The 23,175-nt window shown below is 43.6% G+C and overlaps 1 protein-coding gene across 2 annotated transcripts in view; it reads left to right on the top strand.

The window, feature by feature from the left end:
* The window catches only part of PHYHIPL (phytanoyl-CoA 2-hydroxylase interacting protein like), a 204,119-nt gene that overhangs the window by 99,806 nt on the left and 81,138 nt on the right, over window positions 1-23,175 (top strand). The window contains exon 1 of one of the 2 annotated variants that reach the window (XM_075348706.1): window positions 13,550-13,649. The exons of the other annotated variant lie outside the window; for it this stretch is intronic. The gene's annotated coding sequence lies outside the window, so the exon portion shown is untranslated. Of the gene's footprint in view, window positions 1-13,549; window positions 13,650-23,175 lie in introns of those variants that run through there. 2 annotated transcript variants of the gene reach the window in all.

The raw sequence follows: 23,175 nt of genomic DNA, 5'->3' as shown, positions 1-23,175 counted from the left end.
TTAGCTTTGTGTTGCATCGCTCGGACCCAGTCACAACATGACATTTAGGTGCAGCGTGTTTTTGCTGTGTTCTTCCACTAAGAACACTCACTCCTCCACAAGAACAAGTGACATGCTGTGTATCGAGAAGCCATGCCGCATGTCACTTTACGCTGCATAGAAAAAGAAGCACAGTGGACATGGGATTTCTATAAATCCCATCCATTGTGCTTGTACTTTACAACGCAGCTTTTTGAACTCAGCAAAATTACGCTGCATCCAAAATACTGCTAATCCTGATCTTGGGAATGTACCCTTAGTGAAGAAGAGAAGTGAGTTTAGGGCGCTAGCGATAGCTACACCGACATCACTGTGACCGCCGAACAATCCCTCCTTCAAGGGGGAGGTTCGTTCGGCGTCATAGAGATGTCACTGCGGCGTCACTAAGCCGCCACCCAATAGAAGCGGAGGGGCGGAGATGAGCGGGACGTAACATCCCGCCCACCTACTTCCTTCCTCATTGCGGGCGGCCGCAGGTAAGGAGAGGTTCCTCGTTCCTGCAGTGTCACACGGAGCGATGTGTGCTGCCGCAGGAACGATGAACTACATCGTTACTGCAGCAGCAATGATATTCGAGAATGGACCCCCATGTCACCGATGAGCGATTTTGACCATTTTTGCGACGATTCAAAATCGCTCATAGGTGTCACACTTAAAGACATCGCTAAAGCAACCGGATGTGCATCACAAATTCCGTGACCCCAACGAGATCGCTTTAGTGATGTCGTAGCATGTAAAGCAGCCTTAACGCTATCTATGTTCACATCCGCATTGTAGTGGAATGCACAGATACCTTGGTTAAATCCAGTGGCCACTTTTAAAAATTGGAGCCCAAAGCATATATTAGGGACCCCTGGTACAGTACAGAAGAGGCTCCAATATTTCATAGAAATACCGTACTTCTGTTTGCCTTGTTGATGCAGTACATTTAACCAGTTTTGTATTATCGCTTCCTGCCCTTGGACACCTGAAGACATATAATGCATTATGGTGTTGATGCCCTAGGCAAGAATAGTACTTACATATCACTATTGTGTCATGAGAGTTATAATAACATATAAAAGTTGTTTATAATTTACTCACGACAGATACTGTCAAGATCAACACGATCACTGGGACAAGTAGAGGCAGGACAGGGTGGAGTACGGATGGTGGTATGTTCCGAAATGATGTGGGTTATCTTGGCACAACACCAGTGAATAATAGAAAGGATGGGTAAATGAACCATAGCAAAGAAAATCAGGTGAACATTTCAACTTTATGTCCAGGGGGGGAAAATAAATAGCTGCTAATTCCTGAAAGATGAGTATAAAGGTGTGTATGGCTGTCATATGGATTCCATTACAGAATATACATACAGGTTTATCATTTATAGGTGGGCAGGACCAGCTTGAAGTGACTTTGTCAGGACAAGCCTCATACAATTTTGTTCCTTCGTACAAAACGTCATAACTATTTCTCCTGAAGTTTTACAAGCAGATCTCACAACAGTGAATATTCCTTATACTTTATTAGATTGAGTTGTCTGTTCCTCCGGGTCTTCGAGCTGCAGGATGAACTTCATAGAAAGTGCTTGATCCCTATATAATATCCCATTCACTGTGAACAGTCCATGAGTGACGGCATCTATTGATCGAACTGTTGTTATAAGGATATCTGACAGTGAAAATGGGATCTAAAGCCGAAATAAAGCTGTGAGAAGAATTACTTGGCATGCAGTAGGGAGAGCAGGAGAAATAGATGGTTGTATATAAACTATTAAGGACTAGGGATGATCGAATACTTCGATTATTCGGCTTCGCGAATATTTTCCAAATATCTTGCCGCTATTCGACTATTCGATGCGCAATGTAAGTCTATGGGAAGCCCGAATAGTTCTGAATAGTTGTTATTCGGGTTTCCCATAGACTTACATTGCGCATCGAATATTCACGATTAGTCAAATAGCGGCGAAGTATTCAGAAAATATTCGTGAAGCCGAATAATCTAAATATTCGATCCTCCTTATTAAGGACTAGAAATAAAATGAAGAAAATGATCAGCAACAGGTTTTACTGCCATGCCATTCCTTGTAGATTCCATAAACAAAAAGTTTCCTAATTTTATAGCAATATTGGTAAAGTTCATTAGCCAAATTTCTGGGAAGCTTCCCAACAAATTCAGATATGCTTAGAAGATAACATTTCAAATCATGGGATAAAATATTGGTTGGGAATTACATGAATTTTGCATAAAATGTATAAACTCTATTTAGATTTTTAGAAAGATATGTGGTTAATGGGAAAAGACAAGTATAAAATACGGTACATTAATGTAGTCTAACGGATAGATTTTATACAGTGAAAATCAATAGTACAGTAGATGTTCATAGTTGCATTGGTTTGCATTGTGTTTGCTTTAATTTTATTTTTTTCAACAATAGCGCCACTGTTGTCAGTAAGCAATGTGTGGTACTATAACTCATCCACATTCAAGTCAATGGACACAGCCCATGAGAGGAGGCGTTTTTGTCAAAAACAGACTTTATTCTTTAAAAAAAGGTGTTCATACCGTCATGAGTGTGTCACATCTGCATGTTACCACTGGGGAATCTGATATCAGGAGGTCTCAATACTTAATTGATTGCAGGTCTTCTAGAGAGTCTACAGAGTATTTGCGTGGATTTACTTTCATTTGATGCTGAAGGGGTTAAGGACTTTTTCCTTTATAGCTTAGATTACTTATAGTCTTAAATCACAGCAGCATCATCTTATCATCGCTCACTTTCACTATATTTACCTACTCTTGGCTTCAATCCATGCTAGTGATAGATTTTCTATACTGACCACTTTGACGGAGCCTTTCTCTGGAGAAGCTAAGGTGTTTGTTTCAGTTGCAGCTGTGAAGTTTCCTGCTGAAAAAACTTAGGACTGCCATGTGTGGTGTATTTACCTACCTGGGGTTGTTTTTTGCAGTAATGAGACTAGTGACTCGCTGGCCTACCTATCCAGGGTGAGTTTAGGACCAGCGAGGGCCTAGGAACGTAACAGCGCACAGGGGAAGGACCCTCCTAGGTACGTTAGGGAATGCATGGATCAGACTCAAGTGAGTGTTAGGAGGTAATCTCACCTCCCTCTCCCTATTGTCCGGGCTTTCCACTACATTTTCCCTGGTCTTTCCTTTGTGTTACGCCTCTCGACGGATATGTCCTCTTGCACTCAGCATGACACATACAGCTTAGATAGCTATCAGCCAAACCTACAGCTATCTCTTCCAACCCAGCCCTGCATTCATATGTTTTCAATAGGCATAGTTGAAAAATCCGCAGCTAGGCAACTCGTAAGGCATTCTATCTGCCAGTAGATCAAATGGATTGAGTGTGTGACGTTACACTGTTCAATGGTCTATTCTTTTGTCTGACATCGAAGAGTCAGAATATCTCCATACACATTAGATGATTGGACAGTCCTGTGAAAATTGGCAGGTTTAGCTCACTTTAATGTTTGTAAGGGCCTTTACCCTGGACAACCCTTTTATGACATTGTATTTGATTATTTTGGGGAAATACTTTGTTCCTCAGGATGGTAAACATCCAATGACCCCAATCTCAAATGGGGTTGTATGGATGGAACAGGGGCTCCTAGGCTGACCCTAAAACTGGGACCCCTGTGCTGTCCCTTATCCCGACCGTAGACTTGATGGTAGTTAGGGTCAAGCCTCTATCGTAACCCTGTAGCCTGTCCAAGCCCTAATACTACTTCCTCCCATTAGGGGAGTGGGCCAAAGACCCAGTTACCAACACCCCAGAAATAGTCACAGATAGGAGTAATCGAAAACTTGTGCATACTGCACTCAAACACAAAGGAGGGATAGTATGTGAAGTGGGGAGTAACGCAAAAGGGGTAGGAAATAACTTCACAACTGGTGGACTCACACATCACGTTGAACCGCAAACTGATGATCACCATGCAACTGGATAGCAACAGGAACCAGGAAGCAAAGAGCAGTATCCGGCACTCAGCCCCAGAATCCAGAACCTTATAAAGGCTGGAGATGGGGATCAGCAGCCTGAGCTCCCAGCAGCTGATCACAAGCCAGCAGAAATTAACTCTCACTGTACTGGAGAGCAGTGAAGCGAGAACTGGCTGATTCCCATGGTAGGCTGTGCAACTAAAGTATCCCAGGCAGATTGTCAGACTCTGCAGTGCGAACAGAGTCCGACACCGCCTTGACACCCAGCGAGCGTAATGCAGAACACCGCACGAGAAACTCAAAAGGAAAAAAACTAGCCAGGCTGGATCTTCTCAACAAATTCCTTTTATTTCCTCCCCCCAAGACAATTAACACTATAAGGATCTGGAAGTATCTCGCTTTCAGTTGTTGTATGTTGATGGCCCACATTACACATTCAATAAAGGTAGATGTCTAAACCCACCACTCTCAGCAGGATAAGCTGGAGAACTAATTGGATGGGGATCTCACTACTGTCCTCCAATGGCGACTCAATGAGGATCGGCCAATTTGATTATAAATCTTGACCCTTTTGTTCTTTGGTAGATACGGTAAGTCAAAATGTGGTCTAGCAGTGGCTTTCTGTGAAAACATTGAAAAAAAAAATGAACAATTGATGTGCATTGTGGAGGGGGGGAATCTGGAAAGACAACTATTGGCCAACAACTACTTTAGGTTTTGAGTAGGAAGCCAGGAACAATAAGCAATGTTACTATGGATTTACACAAAAACATCCAAAATGTGTCTGTAGTAAATATGTCAGTTTTTATACCAGTACAGTCAATCATTTTGTAATACATTAATGGAGTTCATAACAGGATGCAGATTAATGTCAGCATCGTTTATCAAACCAATTATTCCCGTATGACATGTAGAAACGTAATTGTCACTCACCTTTCATCTTCATATCACCTCCCTTTCCCAGATTCTTAGCACTCTTCAGTTTGGGCGTGTAGATACTTAAGAGACCTGTAGTCTCCCTTATAAATAAAATATGCAAAACTTTGTCTCGTCTATTGTCCTTAAACAAACTTAGCACAAATCAATAGTACAAGCAAATTTATATATAAAAAAGTTTGTGATATATCTTATCAGAGAGATGTTTTTTTCTCCTCTTATCAGCAACAACTTCCCGTCCCCACTCTGTGATATACCCGTCATTCTCCCAGAAAAAATAACCCTATCTTAGTGAAAACAAGATGGAATTCCATTTGACTTAGGTATCGCATTACAGCTTCAAGTAAACTCTGTGAAATGGAGAGAGGGATGGGGAATAAGGAGCTCTGAGCATAATTCTAGCAAGTGTATTATTGGGTGCTGAGGAAGGAGGTGGTCATGTTTACCGCCATCATGGTATGCCATTCCCTGTGTCCCTAAAGAAGAGTTTTAATTAAGTGTATGGTATATGTTACATGTGGTGTTTTGATATAGCAGACTTGAGCTCACGCAGCGCCCTGTGCCACCTAGCGCTGAGGTCTTATAGGACAAAACATATTGTTATCTGATATTTTATGTGCTATAAATGTATTAATGATGTATAGTGAAATATGTTAGCTGGATAAATGTTACAGTGATATGAAGGTTTTAGCATATATAGCTGGTGGGCACTTCCTGGTTAGAGGGAAGCTTAGAGGCAAGAGGGGAGGTGACAGATGGCTAGAGGTTTGGTTATAGAAACGGGCCTTATAAGGTTCCAGTTCTGGAGAACGGTTTGAGTAAATGAGACGTGGTGAGGTAGTCTAGCCAGTCGGGAACCCGGAGATATCCTCGGAGGGTCCGGAGCCTATGACTCACCCCAGATGGGCTTAGGGAAGTCAAGTGACTGAACAGCCATCAGGCCAGTGGACGGTAGTGCTAAGAAGAGAATGGAGGCAAAGGCCTGGCAGCTTGCAGACACAAGGTCCAGAAAAGTAGGGCTAGGCCGAGACAAAGTACCCCAGGAAGAAGCTATAGGAGAACCATAGGAAAGGGAGCCATGTCTGTCACAATGGGGGAAGAGTCTAAATTCAGTTTGCCCAGAGAATCCAAGTTTCAAGTTTGTCAATTCTACGTCCTTGATGGTGCCTGGCTGCAGGGTGGGGGCACCATCCTGAAGAAAATAGTAAGTGTCACACACTTCAGCTGAAGCGATATACAGACAGAGACGCTCTCTGACGGAGTGCGGAGCCCATCACTAGATTCACTGCTGTTCTGTATTACTACTTAATGTTCTCCATGCAGCTACAGCTTCAGTCTGTGTACTACACAGAGAAAGAAGAGCAGGAATCCCTGTGGGTACTGTGTGTGGGAGACATTATAGCACCCAGTCTCCTCCCATTAGTTCAGCGACAACTGTAAATCAGAGTTAGGGTACCGTCTCACTAAACGACGTACCAGCGATTCCCACCACGACATGACCTGGTCAGGATCACTGGTGCGTCGCTACATGGTCGCTAGTGAGCTGTCAATCAGGCAGATCTAACCAGCGACTAGTGACCAGCCACTTGCCAGCAGCGACTCGTGGAAACGATGCTGCGCTTGGTAACCAAGGTAAATATCGGGTAATTAAGCAAAATGCTTTGCTTGGTTACCCGATATTTACCCTGATTACCAGCGCACAACGCTTAGCGCTGGCTCCCTGCACTCGTAGCCAGGGTACACATCGGGTTACTAAGCAGAGCGCTTTGCTTGGTTACCCGATGTGTACCTTGGTTACCAGCATCCACAGCTTCCAGACGCCAGCTGCCTGCTCCCTGCACATTCCGATCGTTGCTCTCTCACTGTCAACAGCGGGAGAGCAACAAGCAAAAAATGAACCAGCACTGTGTGCAACGATCAGCACCCCGGAGGTTCGGTCATGCGCACTATTTCAGTTTGAAGCCAGGACGCATACACCCGGCTTCATAGTGCGCAAGACCAAAACTTCGGGGTCATGCGCATTGAGCCGAAATCCAGTGTCAGGCAGCAATAGCGGTGGAGAGGTGAGTGAGATCATCCTCTGATGCTGCACATTCACCCACAGGGGTGTACTAACATGCTAATGGAGCTGACTAGCAAGAGGAACTAATGCCCTGGGGACTAGTCCCCTCGCTCATTAGCATATGACGTAAGTTCTTTAGAAATACGTTTTCTAAACATCTCTTTATGTATGCTGCCAGATACAGGTACGGTTAGGCAGGGATTAGCAATATGCACCCAGAATGTAATATCATATGGCGTTCAGGTGTAATCGTTAGGGATAGGGGCCCAGCTGTAAACCTGACCCAGAAAATCAGTTTGTTCTTTTTATTGCTTATAATCTTCTATTTGATACAAACTCATGAACTCAAACTTACATAACAAGTGACTATCCTGTATAAATCTAAATGAAACTCCTTAGCTAATATCCTATAGAAATATTGGATGTCACATTCAGTCCGTGTACTGGTATTCTTTGTATTCTTCATATTTGGATGGATAATCAGATAGAGACATAACAAATATTACATCTGTGGTATTAGATTGTGATCTAATGATTTATTTTCTATGAGTTGACTCTTGTCACTCCTTCAGAGAGCGCATTAATCATATGGATTATTTGCTATTTATTCTGGTCTGACTGATCAGACTCCTATTCTATCAGGATATGAACTGCATCATCCTCAGACTGTAGAGTCTCAAGTAATTAATATTATATATTCTGTACTTATATCTGTTTCCTGTTGTGGGCAGAAAAGATCTATATGATTTGTATGATCCTTAGTTTTTATTACCACAATTACCAGCTATATTAAATGCTAAGTATCTCTTCTGCAGTAAAATGAAGATTATAGCCATTTAAACTTTCAGGATTCATTAAATTATACCTGTTGCTCTTTATTTCCCCAGAGGAAATTGTGTCTGAATGACGCATTCGATAAAGAAATTACATTGATCTTTATCTTTGATTAGTTCGTTTGTCTATTAAATTGCTATATTTTTTCTGCATTTTCAGTTTTAAAGCAAACAAAATGGATCTATAGCCATGGGCAGATGTAGAGTCTGGGATTATGGTGTGAAGATGTGAAGCGCTCAACTGGGCCCATTGTCCTAAAGTGCACAGTATAAACCTGTACAGAGGTCACCTCTCTACACATCATAGAGTATACATCATCATGTATACAGATTTTTCTTCAACTCTACCCAGACGTGTTTGATTGGGTTAAGGTCTGGGGATTGTGGGGCCAATCCAACACCTCTACTTCATTGTCATTGAACTTTTGACTTTTATATCTCACCATCCACTACAGCTTCGAAATTGAGATTACCTTCATTTTATAGACAATCATCTTGGCTATATCATACCATGTTGCCCCGATAATTAGCCCTAGCAGGAGTTTTCAGCATTTTTGGCATAAGGCTTAAATATAAGCCCTACCCCGAATATAAGCCCTAGTTGTGGTTTAATAATGAAGTGTCAATGCAGCTAAAAAAGTTAAAGAATACTGCAGGACACTTCATTATAGAAATCAGACACCCGCAAAAGAAAGAAGACAGAAGACCCAACGATTATACTCACCAGATGCCGAACGGGAGGACCTGCAGCGGTTCCCACACACATCAGATTGCACACCCACACACAGCAGATTGCATACACACAGCAGATCACACACACATCAGATTGCGCACACACACACACACACAAACACACACACACACACATCAGGTCACACACACATCAGATCACACACCTACACACATCAGATTGCACACACACATCAGATTGCACACCCACACACATCAGATTGCACATATCAGATTGCACACACACATCAGATTACACTCACACACATCACATTGCACACACACATCAGATCACACACCCACACCCATCAGATTACACACACACACATCAGATCACACACACACACACACACACATCAGATTGCACACCCACACACATCAGATCGCACACCCACACACATCAGATCGCACACCCACACCCATCAGATCGCACACCCATCAAATCGCACACACACATCAGATCACACACCCACACACATCAGATTGCACACACACATCAGATCACACACCCACACACATCAGATCTCACACACTCACACTCACCACATCTAGCGATATCGATTGCTTGCGGCCAGCAGAGTGGGATGCAGGCGAGGACCTAAGGCTAGAGGACAATGATGTTGAGAAAGTTGAGAAATCCAAGGCTTGACTGCAGAATAATCCTTGTTCAAACCTTCAGAAATTATGTAACTGGTGCAGTGGCTTGAGTATCGAGGAGGGACTTTGTGGGTCAGGTCCTGTGTACTCATTCCTCCTCTTGCCTTGCTTCCTTGTATTCATTTAAATTTTGCACTACAGCCGCCAATACCGCTGTTGACGGCACATGCGCGTTGCTATTATGATGTCTTCAAAATAATGGCGCCGGCATCAGCGCATGCGCATACTCCCATGCCATTTTATTGAAGACACCGTGAAGTTGAATATGAGTGGCTACAGGTGCTACCTGACATTGTAATCCTGCCTTAAATGATAATGTGACTCCTCAAAAATGTTATTTAAAGACCAAGAAGTATGAATAGAAAATATCCCAAGTTGTCAGTGTGAAAATTTCAAGATTTCTTTTTTTTTTTTAAATATTGATTGCAATCTGAAGAAAAACTTGATTTAAAAAATAGATCATTTTCTGATGACACATTCCCTTTAGGTCAGGGGTCTCAAACTCTGCTGGGTGTATGGGTCGCACATAGAAAAAAATAATAATTTGGGGGCCGCATTGTCCCCAATTGTGCCCATCTCACACACACACACACACACACACACACACACACACACTAGCAATGTCCCATCCTGGTCCCCTATTGTGCCATTTAACACACACACACACTTCTCACACTTTCTTCTCACCTGTCCTCTGTTTCCTCAGCGTCCTCTTCCTTGCTTCTTGTGGCCTGCAGGCAAGAGCCCCTTGTTGATCGCGGCCGCTGTCAGCGCTTCATCGAACATTCAGATGAACATTTTGCCGATGCGCAGAGTCAAGCTCTCTCTGCATTATTCAGAGGCAAGCAGGTGACGTCATACTCATCAGCTGCTTGCCTGTGATTGTCCAGCGGCTGCCATTGGAAAAGTGCATAGAGAGCTTGACTCTGCGGCGCATCAATAAAATGTTCATAAGAAATAAAACAGTGACAGCTGCGGCCCCTGCATCGGCCACAATTGTCAAGGGGGACACGTGTCTGCGGGCCCCAACAAGCAGCTGGAGGGGCCACATGCAGCCCGCAGCCACGTGTTTGACACCTCTGTGAAGGTGAAGGTTAGGTGAAGTCTAACACAATTGTATATCATCAACATATGACTTCATTATAAAGGAAACTAATGTAACATTACAATAGGGGAACAAAGTGTAAAAATATATCCAAACACTAACAGTAGGGAACAGAGGTACCAAAAAAGACACAGGTTAATAAAATATCCCAAAAATGGGCAACAGTCCAAGAAAAAAGAAATTAGTAATGTCACGTGCTCATGTTAGAACAGTGTAGAAACAGGGATATCAGCAATATAGAACACAGACTAAACATAAAGACAATATGATGAATACAAAGCCAGTCTATGAATAACAGCAAACACTAATATTATATCATCAATATAATGAGTATATCATAATCTGTAGACATCATCACAATAGAACACAACCAAAGAATGAAGGCAATGTATACTTATGAATAAGTATAAACACTGTAGTTACAATATTAATATAGAACGCAGCTTACAAATGAAGACAAACGCGGCTTTACACAACAGAATACATCAACTATTGAGACACCATTGTTACAAAAATGAGCTTAGGAATAAAGACAATTATTATTGTGACATTGCATTACAGCAGAGCCTAAGTATAAAGAAACACATTATTGTGGCCATGACTCGATGGTAGATTACATAAGGAGTAAGTAAAAAAAAAAAAAGTCTAAAAAAAGACAAATGTTATTTCTATAGAATGAAAAAAAACAAAACAAAACAAGAAAAACAGAACACAGCCTAAGAATAGAGATACAAACTCTCGTGTTATTCTCACAATAGGACATCAGAAAGAAACATGGTTGTGACATTATCAGTAAAGAGCACAGCTTTGTACTCACAAATATAAAAGAGTCTACGAGCATAGAGAAACATTATTGTGACTTTGACCCGTACTACTATGAAATGGATTGGCTATAAATAAGGATATTAGGTTTGTATTTATTTCAGTTAAGCACTTTACTCTAGTGAACCTGTCACCTCCAACTATGAAATTTACTGGCAAAGATAGGGGTAATCTGCAGGTAAATATCACTTTCACCCTGTGTAGCTAGAAGCGCAGCCATAGAAAGAAAATTAAAGGGTATACTGTACTGTAACAAAAAAAAGTGCCTAAGCACTAACAAGCAGATAGTCGCTACCTACCTGCCTGTTGTGCCCGGCGCTATTCTTTGATGTCACAGACTGCTCCTACTGGCGATACAATGGTTTCATCAACTGAACAGAGGCTTCTTTTCCGCTCTGCTCTGTAGACTGCATAAGCAAGGATGGTTGACCTTAGGGAGATCAACATCCAACACCGCGGAGACACCATCACGTGTTTCTCAACGCAGTGATTCTAGAGCAATGCCCCCTGGGAAATATTCAAAACAAGAAAGTCTGCGGAGACACCATCACATGTTTCTCAACGCTGGCAGGAAACTAGCCAGGTCTTTCACCGGGAAGGAACAACCACGGGAAGGGCAGTCTCCAGCCAAGGAGACCACCTATGCCAAACATGGTATCCATCCACAGACAGCTGTTTCGGGGTATGTAGACTGAGCTGGTCAGCCGATGTCATCCTGATTGACAGCCAGTTCCCGGATGCTTAACTGGGAGAGCTGACGGTCAAACAGCATGATATCAGCTGTCCCACCCATCAACAGGGCAGAGTGGATGAGAGGCCTCTGCTCTGCTGACACAACGTCAGTAGAAGCACCTGAATCGCTGGCAGGAGTGATCTGTGATTGATTTGTGCCGGCAAAGAATGACGCTAGGCACAACAGGCAAGAAGGTAGCACCTACCTGTCTGTTAGTACTTAGGTAAAAAAAATGTTTTAAAGTCCTGGTTATACCCTTTAAGTTTTGTTCTTTCTGTAGCCAAGGGAGTGATTACAGCCGCTCTCCCTGTATAATGAGCAGTGACTAACATATAGCTAGAAAAGAGAAATAGCAGCATCCAGCTATTCGGTCACAGTTTCTCGGCCAAGAAAATTGCCAAACTGCATCATGTGAGGCCATGACAGTTGAAAGAATATGAAATAAAGTCCGTCCATCCATTCAAAGACCAAGAGGTGGATGTCCATGTAAATTATCAAAACGTTGGCTCACCACAAGGTCCATCAGTTCTGGTGCACCAAACCGGGCAATGGAGGTGGCTCCTATTCTTTGTAATAGTGAGATCACAGACGTCCATACAAGCACCATGTGACGTATATTACACAAGTCTAGAATGGTGGCCCAAAAAAAGGGAAGAAGCCTCAACCTCAATATCATCATAAGAAGCATTGGCTTGAGTTTGCAAGAAAGTAGGAAAATTGGACAGTAGAAGATTGGAAACGGGTGATTTGGGGCAATGAGATAGAAGTCAATAGACTAGACTCTGATGTGTGCAAATGGGTCTGAATGAAACAAGGGAAAAAGGGGCTAAAGTATTGAGAAATTGAAGGAGCTGTCAAGTTTGGTGGAGGAAGCGTGATGAATCGAGGTTGCTTTAAAGCCAAAGGCATTGGATACTTCACCAGGATTGATGGTGGTTTCAATGCTGAGCTATATGTGAGTATCCTACAAGATGAGTTACTTCGTACACTCAAATACTATGGGTATGAAAAGGACAATATAGTGTTCCAGCAGGACAACAACACAAAACACATGTCAATATTGGCAAAGAAATTGATCAATGACAATAAGGTATCGGTGCTGACTTGGCCCCCAAAGTCTCCAGACCTCAACCCAATCCAACACTTGTGAGTGGAGTTTAAAGAAAAACCGGTATACATACCCAAGTGAGTCGACCTGTATGCACCAACATTGGAAACGTGTAGAAGAGACCTGGGATCAGATTTAGGTGAAGACATGATTAAATCTGATAGAGAGCATGCCCAGAAGGATTCAGGCAGTGTTGAAAAACAAAAATGGATTTACAAAATACTAACAAAATAATAAAAATGTAAATTTAGATTTTTAGGTGCAAAACTAGAAGGCGGTTTGCAGGGCTCCTGTCCGGTAGCCATGGCCTACTGATGTGACTAGTGGACCTGGGTTATGCAAGTCAATTTGTTGATCTTTAGTCAACACCACTAAGTGTATTCATATTTGGCTGAGCATTATGCAAAGTTTAGATACTAATTTTTCTACAGTATGGCAAGCAAACAGAGAAGTCAATGTAAAGGCAGTGCTGATGATTAGCCGGTAACATAAAGCGAGATTTATAGGAGTTAAGGCGTGCTCAGCTCTGATACAGGTCACAGCAAGTCTGTGTCATAACCAAGTGTTCTCACTGCTGTGCGCACACTGAGAGCCGACTGTTGGGTGTAGTGATGACTGCTAACGACAGACGACACATCATCTCAACTGGACTGTGGATACCCTGAGCTCAGAACGTAAGTCACCCATGTTTATACTGCAGCTCTTTCTAAAGAGTCCATTAAAAATATCACCTTTATGTCTAATTCTCAGCATGGTGTATATCTATATGTAGCTGAGGTTACTAGTTTGGTGGTGATACCACTGCTCCCAGGATATCCGTAAGCTATAAAGGCTTGTTTTCATCTGTAATTTCCTTAAAATTGCAGTCTCTGCTTATTTCTTGGCAGTCATTGGTAATAGTTATAGTTTTTTTTTGCTATTACATTTTACAGTATATAGTGTTTAGTTTTAAGACATTTCTGTGCCCTTTTAATAAGACAGGAATTCTAAAATTTGAAATTACATAAAAAAAAATCTTGTTTTTCAATGGGCAAGAGAGGATTTATCTATAGAAATGTGTTGGACTGAACAATATTCTCACATATGCAAAGAAACATAAGAAATCTGTTACTCTAATATTTTATAAAAGCAGAGTAAGTTGTAATATTTTATGTAACGCTGTTCATTGCATAATATTTGCATAATATTTGCCCAAAAGCTGGCACAACAATTGTAAGGTTATAGATGAAATATTATTTATTTTACAATTTTTTTTTTATTTAATAGTAAGTATAAGAAATTGCCCACAGGATAGGTTGTGTTTCATCGCTGGAGGTCCCATCACCAAGACCCTCACTCATTATGTCCCAATTATGTCTACCATTTGAACTCAGGGATGGTCGCGCATGCGCACTTTGGGTTCACTCATTGTTTATTGGACTAATAGAGTTTGCCGATGACAGTTCCTTCCTACCTTCAGAAGTCCCATAGACAATGAAACAGTATGCATGTCCTATTCACATTGGTGACACATAACTACCATGCTCATGATTGTGAGAGTCCTAGCGACTATTACCTATCCAGTTAGTCTATGGTTGAATGTTAATGCCCAAGGTTATCAGTTTTTGTTCCACTGGGGGTATTGTGCAGCAGGAAACTATTAAAGGGAATCTGTCATGTAAAATTATGATAACTTGCTGATATAGGGTTAATCTTCAGGTTAATAGTGTTCTGACACAATGCGGCCGCCGTTGCACTAACAGCCCCTCTGTCGGGAGGAAATTAACTTCTGGTTGTCTTGGGCTTTCAGTCATAGGGGTGGCGCCAACATGGTATCAGTCACAGCTCAGTGCATAGTGAGCAGTGGCTGTAACCACACCCTCTGGCACTGACTGACAGCCGGCTCAGCACTGGATCAGCACAGAGTCGGCTGTCAGTCATTGCTGGGGCGTAGTTACAGTCGCCGCTCACTATGCACTGAACAGTGACTGAAACTGCGTGGCCGCCCCCCTATAACTGAAAGCCTGAGGCTGTCTGTAGAAATAAAGATTGCTGGGAGGAATAAAGTTAATATTCTCCCGGCAGCGGGGCTCTCAGTGTCAGATTGCTATTGATCAGATTTATTAACCCTAAATATCTGCAGGTGTTTATTTACATGATATGTTCCCTTTAATCGTAAATAAAAAAAAACAAACCAAGCTTTAGATTGCATTGAAGACAATTCATTGAATTAAGTGCATTCCATTTTCAGGTAAATATGAGGTTATCCTCTTAAGGGGCACTTTGCACACTACGACATCGCAAGCCGATGCTGCGATGCCGAGCGTGATAGTCCCTGCCCCCGTCGCACATGCGATATCTTGTGATAGCTGCCGTAGCGAACATTATCGCTACGGCAGCTTCACACGCACTTACCTGCCCTGTGACGTCGCTCTGGCCGGCGACCCGCCTCCTTCCTAAGGGGGCGGGTCGTGCAGCGTCACAGCGACGTCACACGGCAGGCGGCCAATAGAAGCAGGGGGGCGGAGATGAGCAGGATGTAAACATCCCGCCCACCTCCTTCCTTCCTCATTTCAGCCGGGACGCAGGTAAGGAGATGTTCCTCGCTCCTGCGGCTTCACACACGCGATGTGTGCTGCCGCAGGAACGAGGAACTACATCGTACATGTCGCAGCAGCGGTATTATGGAAATGCCCGACACTACACCGATCATACAATTTCGACGCTTTTGCGCTCGTTAATCGTAGTAAAAAAGATTCACACACTCCGATGTCTACAACGACGCCGGATGTGCGGCACTTTCGATTTGACCCCATCGACATCGCAGCTGCGATGTCGTAGTGTGCAAAGTACCCCTAAGAGTTGTGAAATTAAAAATGAATCCGTATCTTACTACTATATATATTATGTGGTGTGTATGATGCTTTATTGCAGCTAATGGGGATGGTTCAATCTGACAATGCGCCCTCGGACCAAAAACGCTTTTCCACCCTTATACATGTGTGTAGACCATATGGCACTGAATTGTACACTCAGTAAATATCATTACCACTTCCTTATACTACTTACCTTTACTAGTATTTTCTATAGGCTAATTTGATTTTGTCCTGTAATTAAATGTGTACATTTAGCTTGGAGTAGGATAAATGCTGCCACACACATCAAGCGCTATATAAAGGCAGACATTACCCGCAATTACACAGCTGCGCTAGGATACTGCTGCGCTGTGTAATTTTGACTGCAAGCCTGACTGACTAGTATCTATGACATCTTTATAGTCATCAAAACATACAAAGCCCCTGAACGAGGATAGTTGTATTTCCTAAGATGTGGGGTGACTAAGAAGAGGCACTACAAGTGCTCCATCATCATGCTTTTTAAATGGAATCTATCACCAGAGTTTTGCTACCTTATCTAGAGCAGCATAATGTAGGGGCAGAGACCCTGATTCTAGTAATGTATTATTTACTGGGCTGCTTGCAGTCACTCTGATAAAAAACCTTGTTTTATCTGCTGCAGATTTACCAGTTCTCTGAATACTGAGCTTTGTATAACCCCGCCCACACCAATGATTGGAAATTTTCTCTGTACACTGTGCATAGGCAGAAAGCTGACAAGCAGTGGAGGAAGCAAGTTAGACCTCTTGACTATGGAGGACTACCTTGCAGCAGATATAGTAGTCCTCTTAGTGATAATCTCCTGCTAATAAAATTGTGATTTTATCAAAATGACACTAAGCAGCCCCCCCAAAAAAGATATTGCTTTCAGATTAGTTGGCCAAAATTTGGTGACAGATTCCCTTTCATGGCCATGTACATCTTCGAGTTAGATGAGTTTGAGTCATTTGCAAAATAGATACAAATCATCAGATATCCTTTCCCTCTCTGTCCCCCCCCCCCCTGTTCCTTTTTCAGTGTTAGAAATAGTTGGAGGGGTTGTACACAGATGTGCTGTGGAGAGGGGATAAAGTATTTTGGAGGGCACAGTAAAAAGGTTGTCGACAGTGATTAAATCTCATGAAGGGCAAATTACTGGAGCTGTGCTGATACATGAAAGCATGAAAGTAAGAGAAGACAGCAGAATCCTGGATATACTCAGAGCTCGCATCCAGCATGTATTCCAGGGAGAGACACTCCACGGCAAAACCTGAAACTTACTGGTTGCATACTACATATCATAAGGTCTGAAAATGAATGAAGAAATGAAGATTGCAATTTTATTAACTAAAGATAGCCACTATAATGAAAAACATTATTTTTTTCCATGTCAATGTCTCCATAGCCTTTAAGGGGGAAAGCCATGTTAAAAAACATTTTCAGGATGTATTGAGGGTCTCTGAGTGCGGACCAAAGACATTTTCTATATCAAAGGGGATGTAATGATTTCTAAAGTAATTCACGCCTACAAAATTAAATGGAGATTGAAGCCTCTTCAAACACAGCCATGTTCTTGCCCTACTGCACTATTATAATGCTCAGAAGGTGTTTGATGACTCAGACGATTAATAACAAAACAACAATAAGTGTTTGTATTTTTATTACTATACACATACAGGGTGGTTACATAGCAGCCACCTACTTTACAGGTTTATGCCTCCAGCCTCCTGATCTGGCTGTCAGCCCGAACCCAGCCCCATAGTAATGGCTCAGCCCGTGTGTGCCCATGTGCACGTTCCAGTGCCAAGCAAAAGCCAAGAACAACAGACACGTAATGGTGAAAGATCCCATATTTATTAATACAAGCTGATATCACAGCCCCTCCTGCTCCTAAATCAGCTACAACAGGTCATGACTGCTACTAAGTGAATTATATCTCTAATCTATAGAAAAATCTCCACTAGAAGGTTAAGAATAAGGAGATATGATGCAATTGTGTCCATTATATTGGATATATCTGGAATCATTGACGTCTGCTTGTTGTGCAGGTGAATGATGGCAAAATAATGGCGGGAAGATTCGATAAGTGAAGATTACTTAAAGGGATTATTCAGGAGTGAGGGGCACTGCAGCCAAAATTTGAGATGCTGCCACCTGACTGCAGGCCCCCTATGCTAATGCTAGGTGGTTTCTCCCCCTGGAAAGACTCACCAGCTACCCCCGGCTCCTGTGGTATGACCTGATCGGATATATGTCACTGCGCTGCCCAGCTTCCGGTCTCTTTTTTCCTGGACCCGGACCTGTTTGGGCGGCCGGTGGCGTATACCCGCTTCGGAAGGCGGTAAGAGAGCTATCAGCAGGGAGGGAGAGTTTTGCCCACGGTGCTTTAGCTGTGAGCGGCTCCCTCCCTGCTGAGGAAAAGGTGACATGTGCCGGCGAGCGGTGTTTTCAGGGAAATACCCGCCCGCCGGTCCGCCTGTGCTCGCCGTCCATCGCAAATCCCCCATCAGCAGGGAAGGAAGCGTCCTACTCACAGCGCTGTTAGTTGTGAGCGGCTTCCTCCCTGCTGAGGCTCCAGCTAGGTGTGCCGGCGAGCGGCGTTCTGAGTGAACTACCCGCCCGCCGGTCAGCTGGAGCCCGTCCCTCATTTTGAAAAGAGCGCGAAAGCGCTCTTTGCTTATGGTGCCGGCCGCCCTCCGCCCTGCCTCTGCCAGCGGTGGGTGCGAGTGCAGGCTGTGAGCCGGGAATAACAAACCCCGTGCCCCTGCTCCCTCCACTGCCCTGTCACCGCTGCCCTGTCACAGCCAGTACAGGGGAGCGGGGAGAATGCGGGGTCAGGCTGTGGATGGGCACAGCCTCTGATGTAGCTCGGATTGGAGGTGCTGCATTGGTGTCTGAGCTGACTCCCCATTGGTATCCCCAGACAAGTTAAAATAAATAAATAAATTATAAAAAATAAATAAATAAATTAGAAATAAAAAATTAATAAATTAAGTAAATAAATTATAAATAAAATAAATAAATAAATAAATTGAATAAATACATTATAAATAAAAAAAAAAAAAAAAAAAAAGCTGTTAGTCATGAAGGAGCTAGGGGTCATCTGGGTATCCCGGCCAGTGGGGTGAATTACGGAGTGTGGTCAGGCCTCACTTCAACTGTGCAGGGTGGGGGGGGAGGTAAGCTGTGACATGTGCATTGTACAACCCTCACTCACTTGTATAATCCCCTACCTCCCCTTCTGTGGGTAGCGGCTTGGATCGGACTCTGTCCCCCTTCCCCCACCTGGGGATATGCACGGGCGTTGGGGCCCCGGGCGTCATGAGTCACATGTAGATTTAGACCCCCTTTTTCTTCAGACTAACCCCTGGTGGGGTCCCGCGGCGGGATGATGAGCATCAGGGTGTACATTGGCCTGGACAGCGGAGTGCTGTTGGAATTGGGCAGGAACATCCGGAGTCCGGCCACCCCCTTTTTATTCTGCACATTCTGGCAAGTACCGTTACGTGGGATTGCGGGGTGGAATATGCGCCCTGGGGGGGGGTCACGTGATGTCACAAGGCAACAGGTTTTCCTCCCTATTCAACATTATGTAATTAAGTTATGTGTGACTGACCCTATAGGTGTACTGAGGAAATCATACACCCGCCTTGATAGGCGCTATAGTGGCTGCCATTGCTGCCTCTTGTGGTCGGCATTCCTCCGCAGGTTGATTGCTTTTGCTGTAAAGAACCCTTCACATTTAGCTGTGGTAGGAGGAAGTAATGTTCCAGTCCTTTATGGTGACCACACACGATTTGTGCAAAAAAAAAATGGAATCTCCTCCTCCATTCCTTGCAATAATCTAGTTGTCTTCTTGAACCGACTAATCTCAGAATGTCCCCCACCGCCTTTTTTGATAAATAAAAAAAAAAAAAAAATTTGAGCAAAACTGGATCCCAGATTTTAGATGTGGCCTGTCAAGTGATTTATAGGAGGGTTACATTATGTTGGGCACACAGGAGATCACCTCTCCTTGGTATACACTCTAACTTAGTGCTGTAGTTAACAAGGCGTAAGCTATGTTCGTCATTGATAACTTATGGTAATAGCAAAGTGTATTTCTGTGCATTTTCGGGTTTGTTGGAGTTTCAGTTCAACAGACGAAAATGAACATGTGAGATGCGAAAATTGTCATTTTATGTAAGTGCATAATTATGCCCGCTAATATTTCCTGAGCAATTATGTCCACATAAATAGCCTCAAAAAAAAAAAAAATACACAATTTTAGTTTAGGTCTCAGGCGTGCACAACTGACAAGTGCTTTCCCATGTGTTAGTAGACAACAATCATTCTAATACTAGACTATAGAGGGTGTCAAGTAGCTTCATTATTTGAAGCACCTATTATGAATTTTAAAAAAAAAAAAAAAAATTATGGAAAAGCCCCTCCCTTTGGGTTTGACTTTTGTTTTGGAAGGTTTTGCCGCATGGAAATAGCGTTTATCGGCTTTTACCCATCGTATGGAGGTTTATCTTTCGGCCCCTGCGGTTCCATAGGTATGAACTTCAACTTTGCGGTTAAGGTCATTTCTATTGCTGTCATTGTTTCCAAGGCGCCTTTCCTAGGCTTCCGGTGTAGGACTAAGCGGCAGGGTCACGTTACCCGGTATCGGTACATTGGTCCAACCCTAGGTGCGGTAAGATTAAACTTTATTTTCCGCTACATGGAATCAGGCACCTGAAAGGAGGAACTGATTGTGTAGCTGAATTTTTCGTTAAGCTTCAACGGCTACATTCGCTTCAAGAGCAGTAACGGCTGAACCGATAGGGGGTGTATTTAACAGCAGCAGGTCTGGCTGTTTGGGTTTGTTTTCAACACAACGTTTTTTTAAAAAAAAAAAAAAAAGTGGTATTATCAGTTGGTTACCAAGCCCGGGGGGAAAGACCGTCTAACCACCTGTTTACGACTTTCCTTATCAGTAGTGGGCTGTTTAGGCTTTTCGGTTTTTAGAATGCGCATAAGTTAACGAAAGGTTAAAGTTATACCAGGTATCCAGTTGCCGTGATAGTATTGTTTACTCCCTATTGATTTTCCAATTCCAGGTATCCTCCTTAACTCCGTCCGCTGGCAGGTCCAAAGGGTTTTGATTCCTTAAATTCGTAATGGTACTCCCATCGAAAGGAGGCCGATGACCCGGCCTCTCGTTAAAACACAGACATGATGGGCCTATAGTAGGGTATGCAGCGAGTGGGGTTTACCAGGCGGGTGAAAAGCATGATGATTTTCAAGCGATCCCTTGCTAATGTATAACCGGCAGTATTTAGTGATTCTACTTCACCAACGGGTACCATTTTTTCCTGTTGTGAGCAAACTGGTACGGGATTTTTGCCCTGCAATTCTTCAGTTGCAAAACTGGACCTGCGCGACCAAGGCCTAGTGGGACCCACGGTATGGAATGGGTAGTGGTTTAGCGGCAGGTGGGTGGATGTCAGGAGGCCTAATACTCCTGGCTGTTTGTCGATCTTATAAGGTGCCGGGTCGGGTGGTTACGCCCATTGTGGTTTTGTTCTTAAAGCTTAGTCACACAGGCTGAAGAAAGGCCTAGGTCTATCTAGCCAAGCCTGTCTTTCCTCACAGTTTTGGGATCTTTTTCCCCACCTCTGGTTGGTATGCCTAAGGTTAGTGATAGCCCTCAGACAAACAGGGATGACGGTGAGCATCTTTTAACCATGAAGATTTTTTCCCATATTTGGCGGACAATTTCATGGCGGTAAATTGGTGATGGTTGTTATTGTGGGTGCGCTAGTTGCAGTACCTGGGATGTAAACACCCCTCCCTTCCCCCCCCAGAACTGGGGTGCTGCTGAAGCTTTGGGGCAAGTGTGTATGAGCGTGGTTTCAATGGGATGGGTTTGGCAACGCAAATGCATTTTGAGGAACGTCCGTACCGAGTTTGTTTTATAAACCGTCACTAGTAGAAGGGCAAGAGGCTACTGACTGTCATATAGGCTAGCGTAACATTACATACGTTCCAGATTTGTGTATTAATAAAAAAAAACAAAAAACTCGAGTTTTTGCCAAATCACCCCAAGGGAAAGGGGGTCTGCTGGTTAAGAGAATTTTGATGGTTTCGAGAGTTTTTCCTTTCTGGCAATGTTTTCCTTTTCAGATGTAAGTCGGCCTAGGTTTCAAGCTTAGGTCATGCCCATACTTTTCGGGCAGCGGGAAAAGGTGATCCTCGCCCTGGCGGTTGGTCCGTGGTTTCCATTGGCCTGGATGTGATTGAAGAAGTTGCCGGGAGCTGGTTGAGCTGAGTGTGCTACCTGAGGTGTTCAGGATTGGTGAGCCGCCCTCCACAGTTGACTTGGCGACACAAGTAGATGTCACAGATTTGGTCTCCTGCAACCTAGCTGCGCTTCGCCTCGTACCCTCATCCGGTCAGAGATGGTTCAACTTTTCCTGTTATTTTCTTAATTTAAGATGGGCAAGGCAGAGGTGATTTTCAGCTCATATTGGAACGTATCCAAGGAAGGATGTGTTACGGGGCTGTCCTTGGTGCACGGGCAACCAGTGCCTACCTAAGTTGATTGTGTAAAATATATATATATATAATTAAAAAAAAAATGGTGTGGTACCGCCAGCTGGAAGGTATTAACTTTGTTGTCCTTATAAGGGAGCGGGTGCATCTTCAATGATGCGGTTTCGGATGGGTTGATAGTGGGAATGTGCGAGGAGATGGCTAAGGTATTGTGGTTTTTGGGGGGGTCGCAGCTTGCTAGCGCTGTGCTGCTCCTTGGCGGAAGGGGTAGGAAAAGTGGTGGTGAAATACCCGCACCGGACGGCCGGTGGCGGAAAATTTCCCAAAACCCCATGGTGTTGTCTGGTAATGCCTAATTTGAAAGCTGCGACCATAATTTACGCCAAAGTAAAAGATGAGAGTGTTTTTTCCCTATGCCTCTCCATAAGTGAAAATAAAAGTAATTTAACTTATAATGAACTGTGTGGTGTCTTTCTAGGGGGGAAAAGGTGGTGTTTGGGTCCTGGCAGTCTGAGGGGCACTGCAGCCAAAATTTGAGATGCTGCCACCTGACTGCAGGCCCCCTATGCTAATGCTCGGTGGTTTCTCCCCCTGGAAAGACTCACCAGCTACCCCCGGCTCCTGTGGTATGACCTGATCGGATATATGTCACTGCGCTGCCCAGCTTCCGGTCTCTTTGTTCCTGGACCCGGACCTGTTTCCCACCCTCCCTCCCCTTTGTTTTATGAGTTTTTGTGGAGTGTCTTTGTGTTAAGTCGCAGCAGCGGAAGGGGTAGGAAAAGTGGTGGTGAAATACCCGCACTGGACGGCCGGTGGCGGAAAATTT

This window comes from Anomaloglossus baeobatrachus, chromosome 5, assembly GCF_048569485.1.
Source record: "Anomaloglossus baeobatrachus isolate aAnoBae1 chromosome 5, aAnoBae1.hap1, whole genome shotgun sequence".
NCBI lineage: Eukaryota > Metazoa > Chordata > Amphibia > Anura > Aromobatidae > Anomaloglossus > Anomaloglossus baeobatrachus.
The sequence above is the reverse complement of the archived record's forward strand: the minus strand, read 5'-3'. Positions and strand labels throughout refer to the sequence as shown.